This window comes from Saimiri boliviensis, chromosome 6 (assembly GCF_048565385.1).
Source record: "Saimiri boliviensis isolate mSaiBol1 chromosome 6, mSaiBol1.pri, whole genome shotgun sequence".
NCBI classification, from domain to species: Eukaryota; Metazoa; Chordata; class Mammalia; order Primates; family Cebidae; genus Saimiri; species Saimiri boliviensis.
In genome coordinates this window covers 60,863,928-60,875,955 of record NC_133454.1, presented here as the reverse complement: position 1 = coordinate 60,875,955, position 12,028 = coordinate 60,863,928, and the positions used below count along the sequence as shown (strand labels likewise).

The 12,028-nt window shown below is 40.6% G+C and overlaps 1 protein-coding gene across 1 annotated transcript in view; it reads left to right on the top strand.

Annotated features, from left to right (window-relative positions):
- FEZ1 (fasciculation and elongation protein zeta 1) overlaps window positions 1–12,028 on the top strand; it is a 114,951-nt gene that overhangs the window by 1,503 nt on the left and 101,420 nt on the right. The window lies entirely within an intron of this gene.

Here is a 12,028-nt window from a genome sequence, read left to right as displayed (position 1 = left end):
TTTCAAACAATTTGGGGCTCCAACCATCCACCCTCTGGGTTACATTAATTTGCTAGAGTGGCTCAAAGGGAGATATTTACATTTACTGGTTTATTAGAAAGACTCTTTAATAACTGCACTCCAGCCAGGGAGACAGAGCAAGACTCCGTCTCAAAACGAAACAAAAAAAATAGTAATAATTCTTGCTCCAAAGTGATATAATTTGGAGTGGCATTTTCTCCTATCCTTCAGAACACCAAGCCTCACCTACAACCTTTTCTCCCTTATTCCCAACCTGTTATATCCATCCCATTTCTTTTTTCTACCACCTCTGGCTGTGCTTAGAGATACTTGTGTTAGAACCACCTACAGAATCTGACTTTTTTTTTTTTTTTTTTTTTTTTTTTTGAGATGGAGTCTTGCTTTGTTGCCCAGGCGGGAGTGCAATGATGCAATCTCGCCTCACTGCAACTTCCACCTCCACCTCCTGGGTTCATGCAATTCTCCTGTCTCAGCCTCCCAAGTAGCTGGAATTACAGGGATGCACCACCACGTCCAGCTAATTTTTTTTTTTTTTTTTTTTTTTTTTTTTTGGTGGTCTGGAGCAGGGATGGAGTCTCGCTCTTCACCCAGGCTGGTGTACAACAGCACGATCTTGGCTCACTGCAACCTCTGCCTCCCAGGTTCAAGGAATTCTCCTGCCTCAGACTCCAGAGTAGCTGGGACTACAGGCTTGTGCCACCATGCCTGGCTAAGTTTTTTATTTTTAGTAGAGACAGGGTTTCACCATATTGGCCAGGCTGGTCTCAAACTCTTGACCTCATGATCCACCTGCCTCAGCCTCACAAAGTGTTGGGATTACAGGTGTGAGCCACCGTGCCTGGCCTTTGTGTTTAGTTTAGTTTTGTTTTTTTGTTTGCTTGTTTATTTATTTTTATGACAGAGTTTTGCTCTTGTCCCCCAGGCTGGAGTGCAGTGCAGTGGTATATGGTCTCAGCTCACTGCAACCTCTGCCTCCCAGGTTTAAGTGATTCTCCTGCCTCAGCCTCCCAAGTAGCTGGGATTACAGGTGCCTGCTACCATGCCCAGCTAATTTTTTTATTTTTTCTAGAGACAGGATTTCACCATGTTGGCCAGGCTGGTGTTGAACTCCTGACCTCAGGTGATCCACCCGCCTTGGCCTCCCAAAATGCTAGGATTACAGGCATGAGCCACCACACTCGGCCTAGAATCAGATTTTTACAACTAGAAGCTGTTTACTACAACCTTCATTGTGGGTGAACCATGTTAAGTGACTTAAACTGAAGCCCAGATGTTAAGGTCAATAGCAGAACAAATACCCAGACCTCTCCTCTTTCCTCCAGTTCTGTGCACTAGGGAGGCGCCGGCCTCTTCACCTTAGCCTAGCATCCAGCCACGTTCCAGAAACTACTCTCCTACTCCCAGCCTGATGAAACCCATGTTCTCTTTAAGGAAGGGAATACTTAAAATTAAGACCAACAAGATTAGAGAAGGGAATGAAGGATTCAGAAGAGTCAAGAAAGATATGTAGAAGACCTGAAGTAAAGGATCAACCTAGGATTTATGCATGGACACTCCCGTAGGGAGGGGGCCTTTTATCTTGTTTGTGTCAGCCATGGGCAGGAATCTCATTTTCACTAAAAACAGAGCTAGGAATAGCCTTGCAAATGTCCTATTCTCATCTCATAAATGTATCCCTTTGTTTACTCCTTCACTAAAGTCATTATAAAGAAGAGACATTAAAATTTCTGTTTGCCTAAAGGAGTGAATCTCTATAACTATTATAAAGAACTACAATTAAATTTTTTTTTTTTTTTTTTTTTTTTTTACTTTTTTTGAGTCGGTGTTTGCTTGTTTGTTTGTTTTGAAACAGGGTCTCACTCTGTCACCCAAGCTGGAGTGAAGTGGCACGATCTCAGGTCACTATAGCCTAAACCTCCGGGACTCATTTGGTCCTCCCACCTCACCCTCCCAAGTATCTGGGACTACAGGCACATGCCAGAGCACCAGGCTAATTTTTGTCTTTTTAGTAGAGGCGGGCTTTTGTTATGTTGTCCTAACTCGTCTTGAACTCTGAGCTCAAGCAGTCTTCCTACCTTGGCCTCCCAAAATGCTGGGATTACAGAAATGAAGCAACATGCTCACGCCTGTAATCCCAGCACTTTGGGAGGCTGAGGTGGGTGGATCACTAGGTTAGGAGTTTGAGACCAGCCTGGCCAACGTGGCAAAACCCCATCTCTACTAAAAGTACAAAAATTAGCCAGGTGTGGTGGCACATGCCTGTAGTCCCAGCTACTTGGGAGGCTGAGGCAGGAGAATTGCTTCAACTCAGGAGGCGAAGGTTGCGGTGAGCCAAAATCACACCACTGCACTCCAGCCTGGGCAACAGAGCAAGACTGAGTCTCAAAATAAATAAATTAATTAAAATTAACAAAATAAAATAAGCAGCTGGGTGCAGTGGCTCACGTCCATAATCTCAGCACTTTGGGAAGCTGAGGTAGGCAGATCATTCAAGGCCAAAACTTCGAAACTAGCCTCCCAACATGGCAAAAACCCCATCTCTACTAAAAATACAAAACTTAGCTGGGCGTGCTGGCACACGCCTGTTGTCCCAGCTACTTGGGAGGCTAAGGAATGAGATTTACTTCAACCCAGGAGGCGGAGGTTACAGTGAGCTGAGATCATATCACTGCACTCCAGTCTGGGTGACAGCGTAAGACTGTCTCCAAAATAATAAAATAAAATAAAATCCATCTACTAAAGCTTAGAAATCTTGTTACAAAGAGATGTAAGTGGTTTAATGATAAACTGATTATTGTGCTATTGATTACAACAATACCTCTTCCTCCAAGCTCTATTCTTTCTCAAGAATGTGAATTTAGAAAAGATTTTAGAAAGAATTTAGTAGGTATGATTCTATTCTGGCTTACTTGATGGGAGGAAATCTTTTAAATCTCAAAATGTATAAACAAATTTAAAATGAAAACCAATAATAAAAAATACCTTGCATTTTTATTTTATTTTTTGAGACAGTTTCACTCTTGTTGCCCAGGCTTAATGGCACAGTATCGGCTCACTGCAACCACCACCTCCCAGGTTCAAGCAATTCTCCTGCCTCAGCCTCCCAAGTAGCTGGGATTACAGGCATGTGCCACCACGCCTGGCTAATTTTGTATTTTTAGTAGAGATGGGGTTTCACCATGTTGGTCAGGCTGGTCTAGGACTCCTGACCTCAGGTGATCTGCCCACCTCAGACTCCAAAAGTGCTGGGATTACAGGTGTGAGCCACTGCGCCTGGCCTAATACCTTGCATTTTTAAAGAGCTCTCACATACTTATGTATGATTAGATACTATTTGTGAGACAAAAAGAGGATGATATTATTTTTCAAATTTCACAAATGAGGAAGTTTGTGGCAGAGCACTTAACTAAGAAGACTTGATCTCCAGTTTAGCAATGAACCTTAGTTTCTTTAACACAGGCCGCTAAAATAAATGGTATATGTATGAAGATGTTTTCTAACTCTATGGATCTATGATTTAGTGAACTGGTAACAATACTAGATCTAGTGATAGTGACAGGAGGCAGCCAAATGCCTAAGCAGATAGAGGCGGGTCCCCAGTGAAACCTCTCCTCCAGGCCCAAAACAGTTTAAAGCCCGAAAGCCAAGCTACAAGTTAAATACTCAGACGAGACTGAGAACTTGTCTTCCTGTTTAGCATGCTTTCCTCTGATTGATCCCGACCCTTCATCTATTTTACATATGCCTATCCTTTCTTGATTGGTTTTCTACACTGTCATGCCCACCTTTGAGTGGTGTCTTTGCTTTAGTCACAAACCAGTCATCAGCACACACTCCCCATCCTGTGCCTATAAAGAAGCCAGACTCAGTCAGTAGAGGGGGAGACGGCCTGACTGTGTCAAAGACTACCTGCCCTTCTTGTCCTTTCTCCAGCTCCCCTCTCTGTAGACAGTCATTTTCATCAATCAAAAAAATTCTCTGCCCTCAATATCCCTTTTTTTTTTTCAAGACAGTGTTTTGCTCTTGTTACCCAGGCTGAAGTACAATGGTGCAATCTCAGCTCACTGCAATCTATGCCTCCTGGGTTCAAGTGATTCTCTTGCTTCGGCCTCCTGAGTAACTGGGATTACAGGTACCTGCCACCATGCCCAGCTAAGTTTTTGTATTTTTAGTAGAGTCGGGGTTTCACCGTGTTGGCCAGACTGGTCTCAAATTCCTGACCTCAGGTGAGCCACTCATCTCAGTTTCCCAAAATGCTGGGATTACTGGCATGAGCCATTCTTCCCTGGCCCGCCATCCTTCAGTTCTCCATATGACCTCATTCTTCTTGGACACTGAACAAGACCTTGGGACCCACCAAGTACAGGTACCCAGAAAGGCTGTCACACTGGCCCTTTGCCCTCACCAGCGGAGGACAGCCATCCCACATGACAAGGCAAGGGGCCAACTGAGCTCCTAACATGCTGCTGTCTGTGATAAAACTAAAGGAGCACTGTAACACCCGCTTTGAGGCTTCAGGGTCATGGGCACCTTCACCTGAGCACTGCCATGTTCCGCTGAAGGTGACATGCCTGGTCTGGCTGTATGCCCCACACCGAGCTTGCTCCTGTGCCAGTGTCCAGAGTGGCTGGCTGGATCTTGATCTTGCTCACTCATGTGCTCCCTTTTGCAAGTGCTCCCTTTTGCAAGAGTGCGGTGGACTGAGTAGACAAGGCACACCTTCTGTGAATTCGCCAAGAAAAATCCTGCATCATTAGGGGCCGGATCTCCTGGCTTCAAGCCTTGAATCTTCTAGGAGAGAGAGACACTATGATTTATTAAGCATCTATTATACCAAGTCTTTTATATTTATTATTTTAACAACCATTTGGGTGTTGTAAGAATTATTGCTATTTTATATATATTTTTTGACACAGGGTCTCGCTCGGACCCTGAGGCTGGAGTGTAGTGGCATGATCATGGCTCACTGAAGCCTTGACCTCCTGGGCTTAAGCAATCCTCCTGCCTCAGCCTCCCAAGTAGCTGTTGTAGCTGATTTTTTAAAAAATTCCATGCTTCCTATCAAGAAAAAAAAAACTCCAACCAGGTTTGTCTGATGCCCTATTCCACACCTTTTCCTTTAACATACTTGTGTTCTGTTACGGATCACAAAAGTCTTCCCATTTAAATTTAGGCTGTGTATTGTCATTATTAAAGTAGGGTTCCTCTTTGTTTTGCCTGTGGTTGCTAAAAAAAGAGAGAGAGAGAGAGAGAAAAGAACATAAGTGTTGGCCATTATGGTGGCTCATGCCTGTAATCCCAGCACTTTGGGAGGCAGAGGTGGGTGGGTCACCTGAGGTCAGGAGTTTGAGACCACCAGCCTGACCAACATGATGAAACCCTGCCTCTACTAAATATACAAAAATTGCTGGGCATGGTGGCTCACGCCTGTAATCCCAGCACTTTGGGAGGCTAAGGCAGGCGGATCACCTGAGGTCAGGAGTTTGAGACCAGCCTGACCAACATGGAGAAACCCTGTCTCTACTAAATATACAAAATTAGCCAGGTGTGGCAGTGCATGCCTGTAATCCCAGCTACTAGGGAGGCTGAGGCAGGAGAATCTCCTGGACCCAGGAGGCTGATGTTGCTCCAGTCTGGGCAACAAGAGCAAAACTCCGTCTCAACAACAGCAAAAATACAAAAATTAGCCAGGTGTGGTTGTGCGCACCTATAGTCCCAGCTACTCAGGAGGCTGACGCAGGAGAATCACTTGAACCTGGGAGGCAAAGGTTGCAGTGAGCTGAGATCATGCCACTTCACTCCAGCCTGGGCACCAGAGCAAGACTCTGTCTCAAAGAAAAAAACAAAAAACAAAAAAACAAAAAAAACTGCTGTTGCTCATGGGCTTTACAGTTGCAACTCCCTGCTGGGAACCCAAAACCTTTTTTGCCAGGAAAGATAAAATTGTCTGAGGGTAGAATGTAAAAATGTACAGGTTAATAGAATTATGAAATTTAAGATGTTTAAACAGGCTTTATGTAAGATAGTTGTAACCCCTTTACCTAAATGTCTTATGAAAATGGGTATTGTATCTAACTATGAAACTGAAGGCATGTTAATCTGCTCTTTTGAAAAAATGTTAGTTGGACATGTTAATGGGAAATAATAAAATCACCTGAGCCCACAAAGTATGAGGTAGAAGCTAGAGTGCTAGTTGGGACAAATCATCCCCTTCACAGCCCTTTTTGAAGTGTTTACTGGGGATAATGGCAAACAAAACAAAACAAAAAACCCTTATAATTACTTCCCAATGACAACTACTGGACAAGAAAATTTCTACTTGAGGCTCATTTATTATCTTGCTATGAAATGTTCACTGAAGCTACCCTTATGTTAATTGAAATAATGGTGCCCAAAAGAGTTCCATAATGAAATAAAATGGGTTTACATAGGACCTTGCCACCTGGGGATACAAGGAGGAGCTACTCTTAAGCAGATAGCCTCTTTTTCCCTAGGACTAATTCTAACTATGTGAGGAGCTGCTAGATTCTGCAGTGCCTGATACACAGCTCTCATGAGCTATTTGGCTTATGAAGGGCATTTCCAAGGGGAACAAACATCTTGTTTGAAACTCCTGACCTCAAGTGATCTGACCACCTCGTCCTCCTAAAGTGCTGGGATTACAGGCATGAGCCACCACACCCATCCAGGAACAGCAAATTTGATAAGGCATCTCAAACAGTCCTGTGATTCTGCAGGAGGGAAATTCATGTAAAAGGGAACTTCTTAACCCCCAAATTTTTCATGGCGTGGGTAACAGGCATATTCAGCGGGAGGATATCCCAGTTATCATAAAGCCAGTCATTGCTCTCATGTGAAGCATATTATTCAATAACTGCTTCATCTGGGGTGCTTCACTTGGTATTGTATAGGGAGAGCTGGGTAGTCTCCTTCATAGAGCAAACAGACCTTACAGCAGCATTTATCCGGTCCACTAGCTAATCATTCTTTCAGGAATAACCTCCTGTGCATTTGGATTACATATACTCATCAGTGATTGTTCAACAGTGAGCTGTGAGCTCTGCATTTACCCAAACAAGCTTTTAAATTCTGTAACATTTAAAATTAAGGATTTTGTCCATAAATTGTTTATTTTTATAATCCACTATAGTAAAGATTTTTTTAAGAAGCTAATGATACGAATCTGTGAAATGGAAGAATTCCTTTACATTATAGCCTCTGGTTTTAATAGTTACTTGGTTTTGCCTTTTGCCTACATCCACTATCTTCTCAAAGCCACAGGTCTCATACATAAACTTGTTTCCTTGACTTAATTGATTTTTTTCATTCGTTTACTTTTGTTTGTATAATTTTTCCTTCATCTTAAAATGACTCTTAAATTGTTTCTTAACTAGAAAGAAAACCCCTTTTTTCCCCAAAAATCCATATCCTTGTGTTTTATAAATGTCATCACAAGCATCATCTTTTATGTTCTATTTTAATTTGGCAACCCAAATTTCTGGTGGAAAAAAAATGAGGTTGTAGCATAACATGACTTAAACAGTTTTAATTACTGGAGTTTTGAGATTACATTTATCAAATTAATTTACCCAAGATTACCAATATCATGTGAATTAAAAGTATCTGAGCTAATTTTTACTAATCCGATAAGAATTTCTTTTCTTTTAAGTCAACCGATTGGCTCTTTTATATAGTTTGGCAGAGATAAAAGAAAAACTTTAGCCAAATTAAATTTCAAGGAATTTAATTGAGCAATGAACAATTTGTGAATCGGGGAGCCTCCTGAGCCAGAGTAGGCTCTGAGACTCCAGTGCAGCCATGTGGTGGAAGATTTATGGACAGAAAAAGGAAAGTGACATACAAAAGACAAAAGTGAGGTACAGACAGCTGGACTGGTTACAGGTTGGAGTTTGCCTTATTCGAACACAGTTCAAACAGCTATTTACATTTGGTTGGCCCATACTTGGTGATTGGCACAAGTGTAGGCTACGGCCTGTTTATACCTCCACTTGTTATAGTTCATGGTGTACAGAGAAACCTTAGGTTGAACTTAAAATATTTAAGGAGGCAGCTATAGGCTAAACATTTTTTTCTTCTTGTCATACTTTAGTATGCATAGGCTAATCTTGATTTAACAATTCTCCACTTTTGGTCATCTTCTCAATTTTGGGAGATTGACCAAAACTTTAGTCACTGATGTCACTAATACCATCACAAATGTACTTATTTGGTCTTGAAACCCACTGGGAAACAGTAGAACACAGGTTTTGCAAGGTAGGAAGAAAGACTGGGTAGAGGGTACCTCCTTATGCTGGAACATCCTGTTTACAGGAGAAGAACAAAAGAGGGTCTGGTCTAGAATCTATGTGTTTTCTTCAAGTCTTAGTTTGATTATGTCACATTTAGCATGAGATACTCCATTTTTGTTTGGTCTGGTCCACTGGGGCCTAGCACATGAGCTCAGTCCTAAGCAATGGCCTCCCACAGTTTTGCTTAAAAATTTCCCTTTTTTGTCAGGTTCTCTCTTAGATGAGAGTGTGACCAGAAGTAGGGCCTTAGCACCACTCTCAGATAACTGTCATTTGGGTTTCCAATCTCTGCATGTCACTTAAAGGTTATAGTGTTCATGGTCACACATTTTTTTTTAGCTCTTGTAATTCCAGTTGAAGAGAGACCATTTGACATTCTAAAGATGGCTGTATGCAATCATTTAAAATCTGTGAGAGAATACGGCATACCAGGGAGACTACCCTTATGACTATCAGGAGGATAACACCAAGAGTGGAGTATGCGCCTTACCAAGGATCTTTATAAACCAAACCACCTAAAATTAAATAGATAAAAGAATGAGTTAAAGAGTCTACTCACTTAATAAGCAGTCTCTTAATTAATCCCCTGCAACTGAATCTCTATAATGTATATTTGATGTCTTTCTGCATAGGCCACAACTGCCAGCAGCTGCACAGATACTTCTGTTTAGCCAGTAAGTAACCGAGGGCAACACTATTATTTAGCAGAACTTTCACAAGAGAATTTAAAGTCTATTGCGTAACCATGGCCTTTACAGTAGAATCCGCTATAGAGCCTATCATGAGGGATACATTTCTAATTATTTCCTCTTTTACTCCAAACCTTGGAAAAAAAGACCTCACATATGATGTCCTTCTAGAAGAGTAAAGGCCTCCTGGCAGTGTTCTCTTTGACCCATTGTGTGGGTTAACAGGAGAGTTCTGTTTCTGGCTGATTGTGAGGCAATGTATGTATCATGAAAGTTTCTCACCTACTTTATAATTAACTGTACAATTAAAATTTCTCTGGTTAATTAACCAGAGGCTTTCATCTTTCATCTATCAAGGTATAAGGTTACCATGTATGAGGGTGGCTACAAAATTCCTCACAAATAAAAGTATACCCCATAAGTGCACAGGACAGACCTCCTTTTCATTTCTGTTGTCCATAGAGGCATAAGCAGAGGAAAAAATATTCAAACATAAATATAGTATTCATAATAGTAGAGAAGTCTTGATTCATGATCTTGGGAAAAGATGTTCATGTCAAGGATGCCATCTTCTTCTTGGGAGAAACTTCGCTGGTTAGCTTTTCCTTAAGGGTGTCAATGAGTGTACAGTTCCAAGAATGTAGAGGGACCCTTCTTGGTTGTGAGATTGTGAACCCAAAGTTCAAGGTCCCAAAGTTTTGCTACATGTGGATGGCAAGAGCAGTGTTTCTCTGATGTTCTCAGAAGATCCAAACTTCAGGTTCTAGATTATGAAGGTGTTGATTGTACTCAGTCAGTAAACCATAAAATCTTTCTTTACCTTATCAAAATATACTATGGTATAATAATCTACTATCATAACATTAGCTCTCTTGCATAGGGAAGGTTTTATACAACCAGTAAACATGCATTGAAAATGACAATTGGCCAGGTGTGATGGCTCATGCCTGTAATCCCAGCACTTTGGGAGGCCAAGGTGGATGGATCACTTGAGGTCAGGAGTTTAAGACCAACCAGGCCAATATGGTGAAACCCCATCTCTACCAAAAATGGAAAAATTAGCTTGGTATGGTGGTGAGCACCTGTAATCTCAGCTACTTAGGAGATTCAGGCAGGAGAATCATTTGAACCCAGGAGGCGAAGGTTGCAGTGAGCTGAGATCATGCCATTGCAATCCAGCCTTGATGACAGAGTAAGACTCTGTCTCAAGGGGAAAAAAAAAAAAAAAACAATTGGATGAAATCTCTCAATAAATGTGTAAATGGCCCATCAGGTAGCAAAATGTACCTGTATTATTGTTTTTCCAGGAATATGGGTTTGATAAACACTGGTCATAAACTGTCTTAGCAATTTAGAAGTCACCACACCAGTATATATTTAATCTGTATCATTTTATATTTTTCATTGTGAGTCATGGAATGCAGAAGTTTTAATAACAAAAGCTTTAAGGACTCAGGAAAGACAAAGCAGCCATCCTGGTTTTCCATGAGTCCATGCTTAACATTGAACATATGTCCTCTTGAATACCAGTTGTTTCTCCAATTTAGGAGCATAGCACTAAGAACTTTATCATAAGTAATGTGACTTAGATCATAGAGTTCATTGTATAGCTACCCAATTTTAGTATTGAGTGATTTAGCATGAAAACCTGGCAAAGTATTTTTTTTGGCATTCAGTTAATTTTTGTTCTACTTTGATTAGCAGTTTTATAAACTAGTCAGTCTTTTGTTTATAGTTTCAGAAATTCTTACCCAGTCTCAATGATATGATTATAAATTTGTCAGAAATCTGTATTCAAAAGTGCTTTTCAGGGTCTTTTCCATCCTTTCATGAACCTCTGAAAAGACATCATATTATAGGCTTTTGTGTACTTGTGAAGTTTTCAGAAACTGTATCTGAATTAAGTAATTAACTGTGGAATTACTTTATTTTTATTTATTTGTCTATTCATATATTTTTGAGGCAGAGTCTCACTGTGTCCTCCAGACTGTAGTGCAGTGGTGCAATCTTGGCTCACTACAACCTCCACATCCTGGGTTCAAGCAATTCTCCTGCTTTAGTCTCCTGAGTAGCTGGGATTACAGGCACCTGCCACCACACCCAGCTAACTTTTGTATTTTAGTAGACAGGGTTTGACCATGTTGGCCAGGCTGGTCTCAAACTCCTGACCTCAGGTGATCTGCCTGCCTTGGTCTCTCAAATTGCTGGGATTACAGGCATGAGCCACCACGCCCAGCCTGGAAATGACTTTAAATAGTCATAGTAAAAGACACAATCAACAAGGAAATTTGTTTATTTCTGTAGTCTACAATAGCTTAATATAATAACTGTAATTATGATTGATAACATGTACTCAAACATATTAGAATTTTAGAAATCCCATACAATTTTGCAAGAAATATTAATAACATTCATTAAAATATAACCCGAAGGAGGTCAAACATTATTTTTTCTTTTAACAATGCTTCCCACATAATTTAACATGTCAAATAATCCTGCTTACCTCTCTTTTGGATGCTTCAGTGGCCCTCTGTAGTACTCCAAAATTAGAGATCAGGAAAGACAATTTTGAAGCTGAACTTTGATTTCGGGAAGGCTGTCAAATATGTTAAAGGTATTGATATTATAAAATAGGATTCCAAGTCACTGTAAGTCATTCATTTAGCTAAAATAATGACTCAAAAATTTTAAAAAGGCAAAAACCTTTATTCATTGATAGAGGGAAGATTTAGCTTTCCAAACAATCTGTCTCTTGTCTTTCCTTTGTTTTTCCTATAGTTTATTCAAAAGGCAAACAAAAAACTGTCATTATCCTTTAATATTACCTGAAAATCTTGTTCAAGAGACAAAGCCAAATTTCATCCTTACATTAGTGTACTATTAATGTCAACCCAATTTTTAGTAAAACCTTATAGAACAATCTATTCGATCTCAATCAATTTGACCATAAGGTGAGATTCTCATAAACCTTTTATAACCCTTTACAGATTATCATTAAAGAGCAGATCG